The sequence below is a fragment of the Narcine bancroftii genome, chromosome 10, assembly GCF_036971445.1.
Source record: "Narcine bancroftii isolate sNarBan1 chromosome 10, sNarBan1.hap1, whole genome shotgun sequence".
Taxonomy (NCBI): Eukaryota; Metazoa; Chordata; class Chondrichthyes; order Torpediniformes; family Narcinidae; genus Narcine; species Narcine bancroftii.
The window spans coordinates 36,440,424-36,462,783 of NC_091478.1; the positions used below are offsets into that span (position 1 = coordinate 36,440,424).

Genomic DNA, 22,360 nt, shown 5'->3' on the forward strand with positions numbered 1-22,360 from the left:
TTCCTCCGCCATTTCTGCAACCTAGTACGTGATCCCACAAGTAGACGCATATTCCCCTCTCCTGCCTTTCGCAGGGACCACTCCCTCTGTAACAATCTTGTCCACTCCTTCCACCCAACCAACCCCCCCCCCTCCCCTCCTTGGGTCCTTCCCCAGTGACCACAGGAGATGCTCAACTTGCGCCCACACCTCCTCCCTCACCACCATTCGGGACCCCAAGTAGCTAAAACTAAAAAGCCCAGAGATGAATATTGTCCACATGGGTGACTAATGTTAGACATTTTCTGACTCACTGTTGTTTCAGATAGGTTAACAGACAGCAGGGTGCTGCAGCTAGTAGAATTGTTGCCTCACAGCTCAATGACATAGGCTGTCCTCTGGTGCTATCCCTGTGGAGTTTGCATGTTCTCCCGGTGAATGAATGTTTCCTCTGGGTGCTCCAGTTTTTTTCCCCTCCAAATCCAAAGAACTGCAGGTTGGTGTCTTAATTGTTTTATTTTTATGGAGTATGCTCTGATTCGATAATTTTTAGAACAATGTAATTTATCCCTTAATTCTTCTATTGATTCTTCAACATGATGTCACTATATAGGGTTCCTGGTGAATTCTACCTTAACTTCATGAATTAGGATGGGAGAGGCTGCTCCAACACTAAGCATCCACTGTCCTTGTATGACTTCTGATGCAGCGAATATACATCTCAGCTTTGAGTAAGGGTGTTATGAGTTCAAGCTCCACTGAGAAAACGTGAGCCTATTAGGTCTACAAGCAGGCACTACTGTCAGAGCATTGCATTGTCAGAGTACCATTTTGCTGAGTGGACCTAAATCTATGGAAATCTGCCTCATGAAGTTATTGTTAGTAATCGCAGAGCAGCGTGTTGCAGGAAATTAGTTGACTTTGCTGTCAGTCAACATTCCTAAAGCAAACTGAGCTGTTTACCTCATTGGGTTTGTGTCAGCTTGCTCTCTGCAGAGAATGAACTTCGCTAAATGTTAGTCACTGTACAATCTTTAACTTGTTCTGAAGTCATCAAAGTGACCATGTGAATGGAAGATCTTTATTTTGTTCTTACAGCTGATGGGTGACTTCACAGTTCGAGCAGTTATTGTGTTGTGGGTTGTGATTGACAGGACTGTGCTGAGTTGACAAGCTTCTGCTGTCATCCTCTGATTAAATTGCCTCCTGTGTTATTGCTTCTGTTTTCATCCTTATCAACAGAACACCAGCTCAAAGCTTTAGATTCTTTGCGATCCCAAACAAAACAACATCATTCACAGTAAGTAGATGACACCAGAGACTGTCAAAGCTGTACTTCTGTACAAACAAACTGCTGGAGGATCTCCATGAGCCAGGCAATATCTGTGGAGGCAACAGGATAGTCAACCTCTTGGGATGAGAGCCTACCTCAGATCTGTTCTGATGCGGGTCTCCATACGAAATGTCAGCATTCGCCTTACCTCCACAGACGCTGCCTGGCCAACTGACTTCCTCCAGCAGTTTGTTTTCTTTATTCCCAGTAGGTAATTTGATTAACTCCCCCACTCAAATTTACCAATTTATATGTCTTTCTTCTTTGACTTGGCTTCGCGAACGAAGATTTATGGAGGGGTAAAGTCCACGTCAGCTGCAGGCTCGTTTGTGGCTGACAAGTCCGATGCGCGACAGGCAGACACGGTTGCAGCGGTTGCAAGGAAAAATTGGTGGGTTGGGTGTTGGGTTTTTCCTCCTTTGTTTTTTGACAGTGAGGTGGGCTCTGCGGTCTTCTTCAAAGGAGGTTGGTGCCCGCCGAACTGTGAGGCGCCAAGATTCACGGTTTGAGGCGAGATCAGCCCACTGGCGGTGGTCAATGTGGCAGGCACCAAGAGCTTTCTTTAGGCAGTCCTTGTACCTCTTCTTTGGTGCACCTCTGTCTCGGTGGCCAGTGGAGAGCTCGCCATATAACACGATCTTGGGAAGGCGATGATCCTCCATTCTGGAGACGTGACCTACCCAGCGCAGTTTGATCTTCAGCAGCATGGATTCGATGCTGTCAGCCTCTGCCATCTCGAGTACTTCGATGTTGGAGATGTAATGTTTAAAAAAAATACTGATTTCAGATCAAAATGCAACCCCTCAGAGACTTTCCCTGAATATCTGGTTTTTATATGCTGATATCAAATGACACACAAGGGACAGGTAGCGAAACAAAACTAGATTTAAAGAAGGTTATTTCAATGGATGGAAAGACGGTGGAAGAGGATTGAGGGGAGCGTTTGCAATATCCTAAGAATTCGGAATGCTGTTCATATGTTCTAAAGGTCTGATGAGTTGCTCATTCAGAATTGGGGAATACATTCACTGAAATATTTTGTGGGATGTGAGGCAGGGATGGGTCAATACTGAGTGGAGGAAGATACAATTGAAAAAAAGTGAGGCATCCTCTGCATTATTTGGCTTGGTGGAAATACCAATGGACCCTACATTGATATGGTGCCCATTGCTCAGGTTGTGCTGCCACCCCTTTACTTAGATTATTCACTTCATGAATTTAGTAAGTTAATGATTTGATCCCTTTAACCCTTCTGCAAGATGCACAACATTAACCCAGAGCTGGGCAGAATTCATTTGCTGAGTATGGTGAATATCCATTGAATCTGACTATTCAGTGAACATACCTTGGGAAGTTTCTTTGTGTAAAATCATAGGCTTGCTCTTGTACCTTCTTTTCCTGTGTGAACTGTGCAAAGAATAGGGGGTGAACATTGAACTATATTCTGATTATCTTCAATTGATGGATCATATCTCATGTTTAGTCTTGTACAGACAGGGCTCCTGGAGCACAAACCTAACTGTATATCTAACTTTTATCTTGGTCCTTTGTAGTTCCCAAGCAGAGAGTAGTATGAAACTACCACTCTTCCTGTGGTAGAATTTTAATGACTATCACAAATTTTCTCTATTTCAAAAAGTAGCGCTGTTCCATTTTTGTTTTCCTTATTGATTTCCTTAGAATTTAAGAAATTTTGGCTGTGTCAAGTAACAATGAAACCCTTTCATGATTAAAGGTCACTTATTGGTTTTTTTTCTCCCTCTGGTGTTATTTGTTCCACCCTCCCAAAATTTGCGATTACATAAAATGCTTTTGCTCAAGTCCCAACTTGGAAACTGTACTGTTTGACATAGTCCTGTGTCCTCTGATCTACACAATAAAATCAAGATTCAACCATAGAACATCTAGGCTGTGCAGAAGTTTTTTTTGGCTAGTCCCACTGACCTGCACCCAGTCCACAGCCTCTCCCATCCATGTACCAAATTCTTCTTAAATGTTAAAATTTATCCCCCATTTACCACTTGAGTGGCAGCTTGTTCCACACTCCCACCACACTCTGTGTGAAGATGCTCACCGAAAGTTCTCCCTAAACTTTACCCCGTTCACACTGAACCCATGTCTTCTGGTTTGTATCTCACCTACTCTCAATGGAAAAAAACCCTATCTACATTTACTCTGTCTATCCCCCTCATAATTTTAATTACCTCTATCAAATCTCCCCTCATTCTACACTCCAGGGAATAAAGTTCTAACCTGTTTAATCTTTCCCTGTAACTCAGTTCCTGGAGTTAAAGCAACATCCTAGTAAATCCTTCTCTGCACTCTTTCTATCTTATTGATATCTTTCCTGTAGTTAGGTGACCAAAACTGCACATAATATTCCAAATTTGGCCTCACCAATGTATTGTATAACTTTAACATAACATCCCAACTCCTATACTCAGTACTTTGATTTATGAAGGCTAATACGCCCAAAGCTCTCTTTACAACCCTATCCACCCATGACACCACTTTCAAGGAATTATGTATCTGTATTTTCAGATCCCTCTGTTCTACCGCACTCCTCAGAGTACATGTATGTACTTTCTTGGTTTGTCCTTCCAAAATGGAACATCTTACACTTGTCTGCATTAAATTCCATCTGCCATTTTTCAGTCCATTTTTCCAGCTGGCCCAGATCCCTCTGGAAGGTTTGAAAACCTTCTTCACTGTCCATAAAGGTTCCAATCTTAGTGTCATTTGCAAACTTGTTGATCCAATTTACCACATTATCATCTGGATCATTGATATAGATGACAAACAATAATGGTCTCAGCACTGATCCCTGAGGCTCCTAGACCCAGGGATCCAGTCTGAGAAGCAAACATCCATCATCATTCTCTGGCTTCTCCTGTCCAGCCATTGTTGAAACCAGTTAACTACTTCACCATGAATACCTTAGTGTTTGAACCTTCCTGAATAACCTCCCATGTAGGACCTTGTCAAAGGTTTCACTAAAGTCCATGTAGACAACATCCACATTTTCTTTGTCAAGATTAAATTTATTGCCATGTAATAAAGACAGTGCAATATTGCACAAAATTTGTTTTCTTCTGCCTCAAGGCAGATAGATTCGCCATTGGCAGAAATTGCCTGAAACATCTGCTACAGTCAGAGAAAGAGAAGCAAAAGAAAGTCCCCTCAGAGACCGTGTCCGTGGATTTGCTTCCAGCACTCCCGCAACCCCAGTCCAGTCCAACTCATCGGGACCCCAAGCCCCAGATCTGAACCTCCAATGTAATCAGGACCCCTTCAGTACCCTCAGCCCCTTTCTCATCTCAGTTCTGATACCTGATACCCCTCTTCCAGCCAGTGTTGACCCAATGTCCAACAGTCTGCAGTCAGGTGTGAGTCCCTCGACTGTCATTTCCAGCAGCCCACAGCCTGCGTGCTTTCCTTGCCTCAAGTCTCCCAACAGCCCACCACCTGCGCTTTATTCAGCCTGTTCTGTAGCCTCCGAGCCCATCGCCGCCATAGTCACCATCCCTTGGGTCGTCTCCTCTGCTTCTCCTTCTCAGACGAGGGGTGGTCTCCCCATTTTCTGCACTAGTCCTCTGCTTCCCCAGAGTCTGCAACCCTGCAAGGCTGCTGCCGATCACAGGTGCTGCCATCTCGGGTGCAGTATTTTTAAAAATAACCACCATTTACAGGCTGTTCAAAAGGATAAAATCATATGCCCGTCTAAAACTGCTCACCTTTGATTCCTTATTCTTCATAATCTTGTTCCTCTTTATTTTCATGATCTCCTCTAGTTCTGTGTGGAGTTTAGAAGAATGAAAGGCATTTTTTTGAGTGTCCACTCAGGGCAAATGCTGAGAGAATCATCAGGGCACAGAAGGCACAGTTTCAGAATAAATGGGTGTCCATTTAAGTCTGCAATCAGGATGAATTTCTTCTCTGAAAGAAATCAAGGGTTAAAGAGAAAGGACAGGAAAGTGAACTTAAGAAATGTTACATAAGCCACGATCCTATTAAATGGCAGAACAGGCTCCAGGCGATGAATCCTTCTCCTATTTTTTATGATTTGCTTCTCTAAGATACCCTGCACTTCTCCATTTTGGCCACTTGGTCATCCTTGACCTTAATCTCTCCATTGCTGGCAACTGTACTTTTATTTGCCAAAGCCCTAATGTTTAGAATTGCTTCTCAAAGACTTGTTGCTTCTTTATTTATTTTCTTCCTTCAAGGTATTGCTTAAGACCCACCTCTTTAACCAGCATTTGCCATCTGCTACAATAACTCCTTGTTTGCCTTGGGATTACATAGTATGTGGTAACATCCCCAAGAAATAGTTTGCACCTTTAAAGGCACCATATAAATTTTGCTAGTTATTGTTGGAATGTTGATAGACTGAATGTACCAGTCACAGTTCTTGGGAGCAGATGCAGCCTAGCCTGACTATGTCTTTATTTAAAAGCCGAATGTATTGACTGGAAAATAAAATGCAAATGAAAATGGTTCAAGTAATTATTTGAAGGAACAAGTATTCTTCAAACAGAAAAAAAAGTGGTTGAAATGATTTACTGTAGACCAATCACTTGTGTCCTTTTGCAAAATAGATCAACTATTAAAGCAACAGGGGTCGCCTGTAAAAAAACAGGAGCACTGCAGGTAATAACGTGCATCAGAGTACCAAATTATAGAGAAATGAGTGGAGCGACGTGAGGAGTGGTTCTGGTAAATAAAGAATAAAATACTGTACAAGATAATATCTGAAAAATGAAATGCAATGCAGTAGCTGTACTAATTGGGGATAACAAAATATCAGTAGATAAAGAGACATACTTAACATTAAGATGGAAAGGGAGTCAACTAACTGATGTGTTAAATCATAGTTTTGCCTCGGGGGTTGTCCACTTTGATTAGAAAGGTGAAAATATGTTATAAAAAGAGATTAATAAAAAGATAAATCCATTTAAAATTAAAACATAGAGATAAGTAAGTCACCTATAAGCTTGATCTGGATGGAAGACTCCTGTGCATATTTATTGACGTTAGAGAGGTGATAGAAAAAGTCATATTTCAGTAATGTAATACTGAGCAGAAGTAGATAAGCCAGAATATTGGCAGATAGTTAATGTCAGCCCTTCATTTAAGGAAAATACAAAGACTGAGGAACTATAGTTAAAAATCGATGGTTGAAAACATCATAAACTGCTTATGTGATACAAAATCCCCTCAAGGCTGAAAATAATCGAACATGGCACAGATTTCAGAAGGGATCAACTTTGGCTGACATTTTAAATTCTTTGAAGTTGACAGGAATAAGTGGCAGGAGATTTTCAGAAGGCCTTTGAAAAAGTGGTAGATTTATGGAATCAGAATGAATGATACACACAGAATCTTTGGCCATATGAAGCTCAGGCCAACCACTAAAAGCCATTTACATTCCACCTGTAGCAGACATGCTAATCCCATTTCCGCTCTCCCTTCCAATTCTACTATCCATTTACATGGAGTACAATTTTGAGTGGCCAATTAATCTGCCAACCTGTCTGCCATTCTGCTGTGGGAGGAAACCAGAGCACTTCGAAGTGTGGGGAAAATGAACAAACTCCACTCGGACAGCACCAGAGATTAAGATCTATTCTGGGTCATTCGCTATCCTTCTAAGGACCTAACAAGTATGGGAAATAAGGGCAGCTACCCAGATCTGCAAAATCATGATTTGATGTTCCACGGGAAATGACATTGGAATCACCATTTGTACTATACAGGAAAACCCCTGGTATCTGGAATTCAAACAACTGTCAGCATCAAACAACTGGCAAAAAATCTAGGAAAATAAATTTAAAATAAGAATAAAATAATAGTTCAAAATACATAAATTTTAAATTGTAAAAGTAGATGATCTCTGAAGTAACATGCAAGATGGGAGCAATTATTCAGCCACTGGAATGCCTTGGTTGGGCTTTTCTCATAGCAGCTGTTTGAATAAAGTTGTACGAAATAGCAATGGCGTCGTCCAGGATGAAGAGCTGGTTAATGCCGCTTGTCATTGGGGTGACTCTCTTAAAGTGCCTCCTTATCCCTGCATAATAAGAGTCACCCTGGTCAGATGCTTTATCTGTAAACTTGGGGAAGGGAAGGTTAATTATCTATAATGTTATTGCTCATCTTTCCGACAGCTCTGTGGATGGAGAGGAACCTGCAGATGCAGCAATAGTTAAACGTTTTCAAAACATGTGACTGAACATAAAGTAAAATGCTTTAAGGCTTATATATTCAGGGAAATGAAGTTTGTTCAGCGTACTTAAAGTGAACTATAGTATTTTTGTCTTCTAAACTCTTTACTCTTAATGCAGGTGTATTAGGGCATTGTAAGAGTAAGTCTTAAACAGCTGGAACATACACTTATCCAGCATCTACCAATTCCCACAGGTGCCAGATTCCAGGGGTTTTACCTAGATAATTTGAATTTTAGAATTCGATTCATGTTTGAAAAATATTTAACTAACACCAAATTTGGGGTATGGAAGAAAAAAATAGTAAAACACGTTGAATAACTTGCAGAATGGGCATTTGATTTAATAAGTTACATTTTAATGGGCAGTAAAGTGAAATCTGGGCCTGCAGATACGAAAGTAATGTTTTATCTTAATTAGATGAATAGAACAAAATTAGGCATTAATTTCTGGAAATTTACAATTGAATGAAGGAAAGAAGTTATTTTAATTCTTCATAGGTTATTGTTTGGGTCACTGATGCATGATCTGGTCCCTACATTGTGAAACAAATACAGGAACATCAGGAAAATTCCAAACAGGTTTCAGTTACTGTGACATAACCAATTCTCACCACTGGATTGTTGTAAACATCTGATTCACTTTTGTTCTTCAGTTAAGGAAATCTAGCACCCTTATTCAGTCTTGACAATGTGCAATTCTTGAAATTTAGACTTCAAAATGTGATTGCAGGACATCAGGTGGCACCAAACTGTGGATGGAAGAGATGAATTCAACAACATACTTTGATTAACTTGCAGAATGGCCCCTTGACTGAAAATTCATTGCAGATTGATGTACCATCAATGATCACAAAAGGCTGATATTGTGAAACTATCAGGCTTTTATTAACTAAAGGCAGGAACTACCTCATCAACTGTTCGAAGAAAAGAGAAAGGGAACATGCAAGGGGCTATGGGTAGGATCTGTCTTGGGAGGCATGTCTAGCTAGCAGCCAATCATGGCACAACAGTGGTTCATTAGTAGCTAAAACGTGCTCCCACTGGTAGGAGCCGAGGAAAGTAACATTAACAAGCACATACTACTGTAGAACACTACAGCACAGAAACCGGTCCTTTGGCCCATCTACAATCTGCCCAACTCATTGACCTATACCCAGATCATAGCCCTCCATACCTCTCCCATTGAAATCGAGCCTTCATCCACCGCTTCTGCTGGCAACTTATTCCTCGCTCTCACCACCCTCTGAGTGAAGAAATGTTCAAGTTCAAGTGACACCTTCCACTGTCAAAGTTTTGTTTCCTTACTTCAAGTTTTACTAATGTCCATTACATGAAATCAATCCTGTATCCTTTGAAAGTCCATAAATGCACTATCAGTTGCATTTCCCTCATGAGCTTTCTCCATCATTTCATCAAAATATTAATCAGTTTGCTACATATTACGTCTTATAATTTACTAATGGTCGAGTCTTGATGCGCTTGCAATTGCTTTTGGAAATAGCTCTCTTATCTCCTCCATCCCTACTATGTTGTTCCTCCCTTGGTTTCAACAAAAGAGAGTACCTTAAGAGGAGATCCAAATATACTACAAAAGAAAACCCAACAGCAGCTTTTAATGGCACTCCTGCAGGAGAATTATTAGTCAACAACTGGCACAGTTCAATTGTTTATCCTTTTTGCTTTAGAACAATAGTTATAACAAGTTGAGAGCATCCGTAATCCTTGTGTTGTCCTGTGACAAGAGTCGTTTCTTTGCATTTGTTACAGTTTTTATTCGCGAATTAGGAACCCATTATCAGCATTGTGCGAAGCAGACTTTTTGTCTGACTTTTCTGTGCCAGGTGAAAAATAGTGGGAGAAATAATTTACATTTATTTCTTCATCTCATGGATGTAATTAATTAATTCCTTGTTCACTGCAACCAGGTTTTATATGAGATCACGTGTTTGAAGGGGAAACATATAGAATATACACAGTTTATTCCTGTATGCTGACTTAAAGGAGTAGAAATAACTAGGTTGGGAGTTGCAGATCTTGGGACCACAGCAAGTAAAAGAATAGTCTCTGTGGATACATGGAAGACAAAGAAGGCACATGACCAGAAATGATGAAGCACAAGGATAATATAAGGTGTCAACGCTCAATGACAGATGCATGATCCTTTAATTTAGGTTCAAAGTTACTGTTGAAAAAGCAATGCCTTCACCATTCTGGATGCCTGATTCTTGCGTACATGGGAGTTAAGTGCTACTTTAGATCAATGTTAAAAGTGGCATCTAGTGTGGCCATTGCAAAAGAGAACATGGTCAGAGTTTACCATATTTACAGAGTGTTTTAAAAATTATTAAAATTTTTAATAAGATTTAAATGGTATTGCAAAAACAACAAATGATACACACATGCGCACGCACACACACGCGCGCGGGCACACACATTCACGCACGCACACATACACACACACACACACACACACACACACACACACACACACACACACACACACACACACACACACACACACACACACACACACACTTCATGCCATGGTTGTCAGTTTAGGTCAGAGGGAGGTGACTAATTTGCCTGAAACTCAGAAAATGATAAGAATCCATCAAATAAATCAACAGATGTGAAACTTAATAAAGGTGTGGATGCAGGAATGGAGCAATTAGAATGGCCTGTCAGGTCCATTCTCATCTTGTGTGGTGCTAGAATCCAGAAGACGTAGGAGCAGAATTAGATGATACAGTCTATCAAGTGTGCTCCACCATTCAGATCATGGCTGCCGTATTTGTCCTCCACACCCCATTCTCCTCCCTTCTCTACATAACCTTTGATGCCCTTACTAATCAAGAACCAATCAAGCTCCACTTTAAATTTACCCTTTAAATGACGATCTAACAGCCATCTGTGGCAATGAATTCCACAGATTCATTACCATCTGGCTGAAGAAATTTGTCCTCACCTCTGTCGTAAAAGGATGTCCTTTTATTCTGAGGCTGTGCTCTCTGGTCCAACTTCAATAAGAGGGCCAGTTAGTCCCTTCCTGGATGGCACGCATTTCATTAATGTTTAATAATTATCATCAGTTTTCCAAAATGCTCCACTTCATTGAAAGATCTTATTCACAAAGGAAGTTGAAACATTCACCACAGGGGTTTAAACATCTGAAGCCCTTGGATGTCTGTTGTCTCAACCCTGTGACTCTTCCAAGCCTCTCCACTTGTATGACCAACCCTCTCCAGCTCCTGTTATCTGACAATCTCCTCATGATTGTTTGGCAGGCAAGCTCACTGTTAGGATGTGAATGAATGCTAGGAGTTAAAATGGCCCAGGTTACTTGCTTATTTTGGACTTACCCAAATGTTATTCTCCCAATATTCTCCCAGCTTCTAGACTGAAGGCAAGGACTGGTGGAACTGTTTTTGAGGAGACTGAGATCAATATTTTGAAGGTGAGATGGTGGGAGAGAACTTCAGGGTAATGCATTCAATGGTCCAGATGGGAAAGAGTGTGAACTAAAGATGTTTTTGGAGGAATGCAGTCATTGAAGCAGTTCAGTATTGGCAGATACTGTAGAATGGTGGCAATGTGAGGCCATCGAGGAATGAGAATAACTATATAAATTGTGGTACTTTGTGAACTGGCTCAATATGACTTAATGCAGTGGTTTTCAACCTTTTTCTTTCCCACTCACATACCACCTTAAGCAATCCCTTACTAATCACAGAGCTCTTATGGTATAGGGATTGCTTAAGGTGGTATGTGAATGGAAAGAAAAAGTTTGAAAACCACTGGGTTAATGTTTGTTCAAGCTTATTTTCATATGTACCAAAGTGCAGCGAGAAAACTTGTTCTGGTGTGAGTGACTAGTTGAGAGATTTCTCATGTGCTTTGGTGTCTTTCATAACCATTTTGATTTTATGACAGGAGCTGAAATCTCATGATACTGAATCAAACAATGGATTCTGATACAGATATCTAAAGTTGGGGGGCATTCTCAAGGCGAAATGTTGCTTGGGGATAGGGTTTGGATTTTTTACTGGAAGGGACAAGTGTGGTTTTGTTGAGGAGACTGACAGTTTTGAAGGACAGAGAATTATTCACAATGCCAGTTAACATGGGGGTTAGGGCGGGATGTTTTGTAGGGAAGCCAGCAGCTTTGTACTATTGGAATTGTGAGAATAAGCAGGTCTCGTGGAGAAGCTGAGATCAGAATGAATGGAGAAAGGTTGTGAGTCCACAGCTGGAGTAGGGAGAACTTCTTGTTGCATTTCACATTGGAGGTTGAGGAGATAGTGGAGGGAGGTAGAAGGTGGCGTGCAGTAGAGTTTACCAGATGTTATCTTTGAGTGCCAGGATGGTCCTGGAATAGTGAGTGGTACAGGAGAAGAGCAGAGGGTCAAATAAACTTTGATGTTGCCCAGCCAGATCTGACAGTAGATGTATTCTAAAATTATCAAAAGGACTTCAAACCTTAAATTAAACAGAAACCCAGATGCCAAACCTTTCAATGTGATTCTATCATGCCCAATGCAGAAATGTCATCTTGGATGACCAGGTGGTCATGTCCAGATGGTCTTGAACTTTGTAAAACAGATTTGAGAAAACAATGAGGGCTCACCGGAACTAAGTAGCATATCAGTTCAGCCGCTATCTAATGGTTAACAGTAGGGCTGCATAATCCTAATGTTAAAGGAATCTGGGAATTGATCATACATGTGATATTGTCCAGAGCACCGTGTGGAGGAAAAAAAACCACGGTCAAGGTCACGCAATAGTCACTTCGCAGGGCGTTTTAAATTCCGAGATTGAACTTGTTGTTTGGACTAATCTGCAGTCATACTCTGATCCGATGTATTGTAAGCAGAGCTGGGTGGGGAGAGAACAGACAAAGAACAGCAGTGAAAGGGAGTCAAAGGTGCAGATGAGGGAGCATAGGAGTTACTAGCCCAGGAGTTAACCAGAAATCAAACTCATTATCCTTCTGAAGAACCGTGAAGGCATTGACAATTTTAAAGGTGCCATATGACTCATCCAAGGCTCTTGCGTGGAAAGCAATCTGACAGTGTAGATTGCAGATTATCACATTAAATGTGTTCCTATAAATCCAGTCTGTTGTTTGATTACTAGTATTTGTTATGAACAGATGAGAATTTTCAACAAATAGTTATAGGTGTGCCATAAACTTGCACAGGCCGATTCAAGCACTGACTGCCTAATCACCTGACACCCCATAAGACATGACATTTTGAAGTTCATTGCATGGCCAGGCTCGTGTTTACCCTCTGTTAGTTTAAATGTTCACATCATAGTTTGTTCCAGCTAAACATTTGCCATCTGCAGAATTTCAACAGAAACCAAGCTGCTCATGGGATTCAGGATCAAGATTAGAATCTCTTTAGGTTGTACTGATGATCGGAGAAGGCTCATTGCTTTAATGCTTTCCTCCAAATTGTCTGAGATAATAAACAATTATGACTCATGAAAATTCACATAGAATGCGTCAAATACATTTTTCATGTAATTCATTCTGTTCACGTAATTAACTCATGCGATGGAGCTGCAGTTACTTATAATTATATGGCTTGGTCTCCCTCTCTCCCGCTTTTCATTCTACTTGAAAGATCATGCCCTGTACTAAATGAAAGGCGCATTTTGATTGCAATTCCCAGAAGACGTGTAGCACACACACTGGGATTGCTAATAACCTCCTCCAACTTTAGCTATTGTCAGTTCAAAAGAAAACGGAGAAGCTGCATGAGCACGCAGAGATCAGATACAGACATAATGGTTTTAAACAAATCATTAAATGCACCAGTTTTGGAAAGGATTGCATTTTCTTGAAGTGGATCTTCTCCGACAGTATCAATGCACTTGGAACCATGCAACATGCTGATACATTCAAAGGAAGGTTGGGAGCAAAACTGTTCGGTGTCAGCCAGTTGATGATTTAGAAGTTATTAGATGCACTTGCAACTCCTGGTCGATTTTGGTGGCCCACTTCTGTTTACTTGATAGGATTAATCAGAGGTTTGGACTGAGCCCTTAGCATTGGAATTCTGGTCACTGAAGATGGCCAAGAGCAACAGGTTCAGAAGCAATGCAAGTTTTTTGTAATTAGCAGAACGAGAGTAGAATTTTGAAAATAATAGCATTGTCTTTGTCTTTGTTATGTAGATCACCTCATCAAAATAAAACAAAAATTTAAAATGCTTAATTTAATCATCTTGGTCTTAAGTTGATTGCGGTGCAATCCTGGAGAAGATACTCTGGAATGCAGTAGGCTCAGGTATTCATTACGATGTACCTACTGGATATTGGGCATATTTCACCGGATGTAGCTGTCAAAATATTCCGAATCAGCAGCTTTAACTCCAAGCCTGGCTTGGAAGATATGTTCTTCTATTTCAGTGCTCCAATCACCGGGAGCCAATTTTGGAATTTGGAAAGTGAAAATCTGCCTTATTTTGACTGGGTAAATGGAGTTAAAATGATTAGAAGCAGGAATTAGGCATTCTGTATAACCCAAGAACCTTCACTCAGTCATTCAATGAGATCTTATCTAATCAGTGACTGAAGACCAACACATTTTTCTTTGTCTCTAATCATTTCACATTTAAAATTAGGAATTGAACAAGTCTCAATTTGAACTTGCAAATCAGGGTTCCAGAATTCTGTCCTCTGTTGTGTTTTGTAATTTTATTCCTGTGAGGCCCTGCTTTAATTTTTAGAGTTCCTCAGGCAACATAAACAGTTTTTCGCTGTCCATTATCTGTTCCCCTTAATATCATGAAACATTCATTAAATCACTCCTTATACCTTCTTGTTTCAAGGGAAATACAAAAGACTATGTGCAACCTTCCCATGTCATTTAAAGAACAGATATCATTTTGATAATTCATGAACAATATATCCTTCTTAATGTGTCGTGCTCTGAATTACTCATAGTATTTCAGAAATGGTCGATTTTTGGCTTCTATTACTCCAATGTAAATTTGATTCTCTTGTATTCTGGTTAAAAATTCCATCAGCCCTTTTGATTATTTTTCCAGATCGTCTGTATCAATTTATTAAGTTATGCATTCAAATCCTTTGTCTCCATTGATGTTAGATATTCACAACTTATATGCACTCTGTTATTTTATCATCTGAAATGAGCAGTCCTAATTTGCATACATTTAAATCTATTTACCACAGCTTTGCCATTTGCTTAATTAATATATTGTTGTAATATGTTATCTTAATGTAAAATTGTGTCATTGTAATGTCTTGAAATGTGACTTTCAATCCCTGTCTTTAAAGTGTTCATTAATGAAGTGTGAAGCTCTAGATCCAACATAGTTCCTCAAAACCACTATTCATATTCTGTCAACTGGAGAACCTGCTTGTTATCCCTACTTCTCAGCCAATTTCTTAACTAGGTTAACACAATTTCTTCAATTCCATAGGATTCAATTTTGATTAACAGTCTTCATGAGAAATTTCATCCCTCCCACCCCCTGAAGGTCTTTATTTCATTCATGCAGTGCAACGTCATTATTAACATATGTTAGGAGCCAATGTTAAAACTGTATCTTCAGAATAAGTGAAATTAACATTAACCTACTTTTGAACCAGACAAGAAATATGAAAATGATTTCTCCATTCTCTCTGCTCCATTTCTATAGTGGCAGTTTCACGAACAAAGGTCTATTATAATCTGAATGTAGACGACACAGGTTGCTAAAGTGCTGAGTTGGTGATGGAGTGAATAAATATTCAATGGACTGCTTTTTTTTCTGGAAAATCTTGAGCTTTTTGAGTATTGTTGGAGTTACACTTATCCAACAGCCGTTTTAGTTTCAAGCCATTAGACAGTTGGATGAGTTATTTATGGTGTCGTCAGATACTTGTGTGGCTGATCCAATTAAAATTCTGATCAGTGGTGGCCCCACTTGTCCCCCATCATCACCCACATGATGTTCATGGAAACCAATTCAGCATTGTAGATTCGTTGAATCTCATTAGATTTTCTTTTGGAGATAATTATTGCTTGCTGGTGGAGTGGTGCAAATGTAACTTCCTGCTTAACAGTTCAGGTCTGAATATTGTCCATATATGACTCTGCTTTGTTATCTGAGGGTCTGCAAATGGTGTTGGATATTGTCAATAAATGAGGAGTGAAACACCAAAGTCTGCAGATGCTGAGATTGTGGTAAAACACACACACAGAAATGCTGGAAGATGGAACTCAGCCGGTCTTGCAGCATCCATAGGAGGTAAAGATATATTCCTGACATTTTGGCCCTGAGCCCTTCTTGAAAGACTCATGTCCAAAACGTTGGTCATATGTCTTTATCTCTTATGGATGCTGCGAGACGGGCTGAGTTCCTACCTCCAGCATTTCTGTTCATTTTTTTTTGGTTAACAATCAACCCCATTTCAAAGCTTTTGTGAAGGCAGGCTATTGATTTCAGATTAATTGTCAGAATACATACAGTACTTGACATCACATACAACCCTGATGCTCTTTTTTCTGCGGGCATGGAAGAATTACCAGTTATTGCTAGTGCAATAAAAAAACTGTACACATGTTAAGAAATAAAGAAATGTAAACAACTGATAAGTGCAGCAAAAAACCCCAATAAAGTGCCTAAATAAGAGTTGTTACTGAGTCTAGAGTGTAAGGGATAATGGAATGTGAGGAGTCAAGCAAGTGCTAATTAAGAATGAATTATGATGGGTTAAAGAAGGGTGAAGTAAGAATGGAATGTGAGGAAGGGTTAAGCAAGTATAATAAAACAGGGGTCTTCAAAAACAGGATAGCAAGTAGATAGATTTAGCAAGTCCTGGGGGTTGATTAATAAGTAAGAACAAAGACATGACACTTCCTGGTAAACAAGTTTGCAGAAAGGCACATAAACTGATAAGAAGTTAGAAGACAGGTAGGCAGAATTACCTAATGCTAAACCAATCCAGGAGGCAGAAAAATGTCAAGGGGGAAGGTACTTCTGTACTGAAATGGAATGTATAAAAAGTTGGATAAGCCCCAGTATCTGTGAGTATTCCCAGGGTAAGGGGAAGCACCCAACTTTGCATTGTTCTTTGTTCTCAATTTTTGTCTGGAGTGAAATCTGTGAAGACACCTCTGCTTCTCACAAGAGGACCCCAAAAAACCAGCAATAGATATACACCACAACACAGGGATACTTAAACAAAAGTAGTTTTAAATTATTTTTGAACAAGAAAACAGAATTAAACTTTAACTTAGTACTTAACCAAAAAACTATTCAATCCCACCTCTAACCCTAAGAGCAAGTGTGTGTAATGTATATTTAAGATTAGAAAAGTTCTTTGGATCACAGTCCAAACTCACTGGTTGCAGGCAATTCCTGTTCTGTGCACAGAAGTTAGCATTCACAAAGTTCACCAGTCTTTGGTGTTTAACAGGCAAATGGTTATCACTCTTGCTGGTTCTCAGAGAGAGAGAGATTCTTTTTCCAGGACGTCCACAACTGATTCCTTCTTAATCAGTCTTGCTGATGAAACTTGTCCCCTTCAGAGTTCTACAGATGATCACGTCACTTTCAGACTGCCAGCCTTCTCCTTTCATCAGACAGCCTTCCAAAGTTTGCCAGCTTGTCCTTCTGGAACTGATTTCTGTGTCTCTCCTCTCTGTTTCACTCCCTCCCTTGCTGAGAGCAAAATCATTCTCCCTCTGCCTGCAAAAATCACATGTTCTCCCAGGCAAACTGTACATTGATACTTTGTTGCCTCTTGCAAAAAGCCTTCTGCAAAAGTCCTGCAAATATTCTGTGTTTTAAAATGTGTGTGTGCAAGCTGCTCTAGCAATTCCTCCCAAAACTCTTTAAAATACTCTGTCACAGAGTCCTTAAATGAATCCCTGATTGAATTTATTGTTGACGAATCTAATGGTGGAGGGGTAGCAGCTGTTCCTGAACCTGGTGGTTTGAGTCTTCTGGGACTTATAGCTCTTTCCTGTTGGCAGCAGTGAGAACAGGGCATGTGCTGGGTGGTGTGGATCCTTGATGACTGCTTCTGCTGCTCCGATGGCAGTGTTCCCCATAGATGTTTTCAATAGGGGGGAGCGTTTTCCCTGTAATGTCTTGGGCTGTGTCCACTACCTTTTTCAGGGCTTTATGCTTGGGGGTATTGGTGTCCCCATACCAGACTGTGATGCAGCCGGTCAGCACACTTTCTACCACTCATCTGTAGAAATTTGCCAGGAGACAATTGATGACAGGAGCAAAACTCTTTGGAGTCTTTACAAATCAGAAAGCCACCTATTCCCTTCCCCTCTCCTCAGCATTCTGAAGGGATGGTCTTCGCGGGACTCGCTGTTTTGCTCTTCCAGAGCCACCTACCATTGCCTGTCTTGGAGCACTTTTCCCATGCAACTGCAGGAGAAGGAAAAGTTGTCCCTCCACCTCTTGCTTCTCTGTCCTGTCACCCAAATAGTCCTCCCAGCGATACACTTGCACTTCTTCCAATCTAGCACACTGAATTCAGTGTTTACAATGTGACCTCTTCAGTAATGGAGCTTCCAAGGAAAGATTCCAGTGTACTTTGTTCAGTCCGCAGCGTGACCCTGAGCTTCATGCTGACCCTTCAATTCACCATTCCATTCCAACCTTTGTTTATGGCCACTTGTTACAATAGGGCATGTTGCAACATTCAAGTCAAGATCAACTTTAGGCAGCTCGCGCTTTCCCTATGTTTGGATTAGAAATGGCCATTTCTGTCTGTCATTATTTTTAACCAGTTTTTCTTTTTTTTGTTTGTCCAGCCATGTCTATTCTATACCCCTCACAGTCTCACCATTGACAGCTTCTCACACAGTCAGTAGGCATATAATGGCTTCACTAAGTGCCCCTATCAACTCATTTGGTCTTCCTCTGTCAGAGATGTTCCCATTGTTCTATCCACTCCTTCCTGTTCTCTCTGTTACTGAATGCTGTACATTATTTCTAGTATCCTGGTTAGTGAGATTGATCTCTGAGTCTTGAAAAATTGCAGCCTCTGGATTCTAGAAGGGTTACTCGCCACTTTAACATTAAACAAAGGTTGCAACTTGGCATCTGTTATGGGAAGGTTCCAATTTTCCATTCCTCTGGATTTAATCTAAGTATTAATTCAGGCCCAGTGGTCTAAATAGCCTCCACTGATTTGTTCTCCAATAATTTGGCATGGCCACTGAGTTGAGCAGCAATTGCAATCTGGGGTGACTAAACTGTTGTCATATTGAAGCAAGGCATTCCTTTCTTATGGAAATAATTGCAATCTTGACATCCCACTGAAGGGAATAAGAATGATTAATATGAAGACCCTGTTCTGAAAGGTAGTCAGTGTAATATGTCAAAGATGGTAGTATATTAAGAGATTAAAGTTACAGAAAGCACAAGAGAAGAATCCTTTTAAATCATTTAGCTCCCATTTTAATGGTTGGATTTAAAAGAAGTATTTCTACTCTATTCATTTTTTTCACTGGAGATGTCGATTAATGTCTGAAGAACACCACAGTGCCCTTGCAATTGACTATTATGCAGGTTGACAAATAGAATCCAGTTGAATCACTGCCAATTTCCAGGACACCTGATAGCCTTAAATTACAATCTTTGCCATCCCTGACATTCGAGTACGGTGTCACAGGCCAAGGTAGTGTTTTCACAGCATTGGCTGGCTATTAAATTCTGCATCAGCATCAGCTTTGGAGGAAAGGAAGGGTAGCAAATGAGGCCGTGAACACAGTGGAGCATTTGTTTTATAAATTCAGATTGCTTCTAATAATCTAATAGTTTGGGAATAATGGACAGGTGACAAACTGCTGCCATCCTAATGATAGAATGAAAAATGGTTTTGTTCAACTTTGAGGATCCAGGTTTAACTTTGAAGATTGAGAAATGAATTTTTTTCCCCCAGCTCCTGGAAAGGGATTTTCACGACGAGCCAGAGAAGACCTTGTCAGAGGATCCATGCTGTTTTGCGTGAAACCCAAAGAATGGGTGCGCGCCTTATGCGTTAAATTTGCAGATCATGTAAAAAACGGAGATGTAAGGAGGGTATGAACAGATTTTGAGGAAAGGGAACAGATCAGTGGAATGGGTGGATCAGTGGCAGATGAAATTCAGTGCTCGTAGTGCACTATCAGTAACCACCAAAACTAGGCTGAGGGAATGATAGGCTTTAATATACAAAAGAATCTTGCTGGCCCGGATCTAGGTATAGGAATGGAGGGAAAGGTGAGGTGATTGACCTTTATGGCCCAAGACCATGGGGGAGGAGTCATAGGGTATGAGTCATCAATGGGCGGGGCAGCTCCATATATACAGTAACCAACAATAACTATATACAATGGAGGAAACATAACACCAGAGGTGCTGAAAAATGAAAACTGTAACATTTTGATGTGAAGAATGAGAAGGCTGAATATAAAATGGAGGCACGATTCTAAAAGAACCATAAAAGTGGAGGGATCGAGCTATATGCCCATTGAAAGTGGCACAGTAGTGAATGAATAAAAAAACAATGAGCATCCTAGGTTTTATAAATAATGTCAGAGAGTACAAGAGCAAGAAGGTGATGAGCCTTATAAAAGAAATGCCACAATTGAAATATTGCAATCACTTCTGGGTACTACACCAGGAAAGGTGTGAATTTTTAAAATTTAAATTTATACATAACAGGCCATTTTGGCCAAAGAAACCTCAGTCACCCCCTGAAGAATAGGCCTCTTGTGTAGCCGCCAACGAGGTGAAGAGAATCCTATCCAAGCTGAACCCACACAAGGCAGGGGGACCAGACAGCATACCCAATTGGATACTGAAGGACTGCACAGAACAACTGATGGAGGTCCTTCCGGAGATCTTCAACACATCACTGCAGTGGTCTATTGTCCCCGCAGATTTCAAGGTAGCCACCATCATCCCAGTACCAAGGAGTGACAGTAACAGCCCTCAATGATTACCGCCTATTGACCTCCACCATTATGAAATGCTTTCAGCGTCTGGTGATGCAATACATCAAAGCACACTTCCCAGAGACACTGGACCCATTTCAATTCGCCTACAGATGCAATTGTTCCATTGACAATGCTATAGCTTTTTCCCTCCAGTCTGTCCAGACCCACCTGGAGAATGCCTCCCTCTACAGCTTCAGCTCGGCATTTAATACAATTGGAGCCAGAGGCTGGTGGAGAAGTTGTCCTCCATGGGACTCCACACCCCTCTCTATAACTAGATACTGGACTTCCTAACGGAAGGACCACACTCTGTCCAGGTTGGCAGCAGAATGTTGATGACCATCCCGCTGAGCACTAGGCTCAGTGCGGCCCTGTTCACGCTAATGATCCATGACTGCGTCGCCAGATCCAGCTCTACAACAGTCATCAAGTTTGCAGATGACACAACAATGGTTGGTCTTATCAGCAACAACGAAGAGTCGCAAAACAGAGAAGAGGTGGAAAATCTCAAAAAATGGTATAAGAATAATAACTAACCTGGGTTTCACTACTGAAAGGATAAAGTAGATAATTGTGGATTTCAGGAGACCAGGAATAACCACTCTCCACTGCACATTGATAGCTCTGTCGTGGAGAGAGTGGAGAACATCAAGATTCTCTACAGAGCTATTAATGTGCGATGGAGGGTGGTCATCCCTGGCCTCCTGAATCATCTCCTTTTATCTTTTTTTTTTATTGAGACCCAGCTAGTGCTCAGTGTGATGGTCATCGACATTCTGCCAATCCGGACAGACTGTGGTCTTTCCCTTAGAGGATCTTGACAGTCTCCACTGAGTCTATTAAAGAAGTGACCTTCCTGGATGTGCAATATGTCCTCATTGTCAGGAACGTGTATTGGCAATTGCACTGCCTTAGAAGGCTAAGGTGGGCAAGGCTATAACTCATCATTCTATCAACTTTCTGCAGGAGCTCTATCAAGCGTGCCCTGGCCAGCTGCTTCACAGTATGGGACGACTGTTGCATTCTTACCAAACACAGAACCATAAAAGCAGCAGAGAGGATCATTGGGGCCTCCCTCCTCACCCCCCATTGATGTAATTTTCTGGAATTGTTGTTTAAAGGGGGCTCACAAAATCAGGGAGAATGCCTGCAAACCCACATGTAGCAGCTTCCAATATTCCTGTCAGAAAAAAGATACAGAAGTATCAGAGCCAGTACCACCAGGCTGAGTTACAGTTTTTCCCCCACAGGCAATGAGACCTGCTGAATGACTGTTGAAATGCTAAAACAACTCTCCACCATTCTACTATTTATTGATAATATTTATTTTAATATATGTATATATTTATTTCTTGGTATGTGTGAATGAGTGTTTGTACTATTCTGCACCATGGACCAGAGAATGCTGTTTCATTGGGTTGAACTGATGACAAATAAACTTGAACTTGAAAAACTGCAGAGGCTGAAACCTTAAGCAAACAGTGAGAAGCCGGAGGAACTCACCAGGTCGGGGAGCATCCACGAAGAGAAATCTTCAGTCAACGCTTCGGTTCACGACTTGAAGAAAGATCCCGACTCCAGATATTGACTACTAATTTCTACTCACGGGTGGTGCCTGACCTGTTGAGTTCCTCGAGCTTCACTGTTTGCTGTGAGGGAAACAACGTTGAATCAAATCCTGAGATGAAGAGAAAATGGGAAGAGCGTTGAGACCAAAGTGAGAAGAAGTGTTGTTACTGGATCTGTGGGATTCCATAGACCTGTGGGTGGCTGTTGACCTATCCCCTTAAGTAGATATAGTGAACAGAAGACTTGGAAATGTACCATGTGATGGTGAAATCAGAAGAGAACTTGGCAATAA

The 22,360-nt window shown here is 40.8% G+C and overlaps 1 protein-coding gene and 1 long non-coding RNA gene across 4 annotated transcripts in view; one reads left to right on the plus strand and one right to left on the minus strand.

Annotated features, from left to right (window-relative positions):
* Positions 1-22,360, plus strand: part of LOC138744465 (cGMP-dependent protein kinase 1-like) — a 592,254-nt gene that overhangs the window by 197,457 nt on the left and 372,437 nt on the right. The gene's annotated exons all lie outside the window — the stretch shown is intronic.
* Positions 7,952-22,360, minus strand: part of LOC138744467 (uncharacterized) — a 62,700-nt gene continuing 48,291 nt past the window's right edge. The window contains exon 5 of the long non-coding RNA XR_011345549.1: positions 7,952-8,287. This is a non-coding gene — a long non-coding RNA (uncharacterized lncRNA). The remainder of the gene's footprint in view (positions 8,288-22,360) is intronic.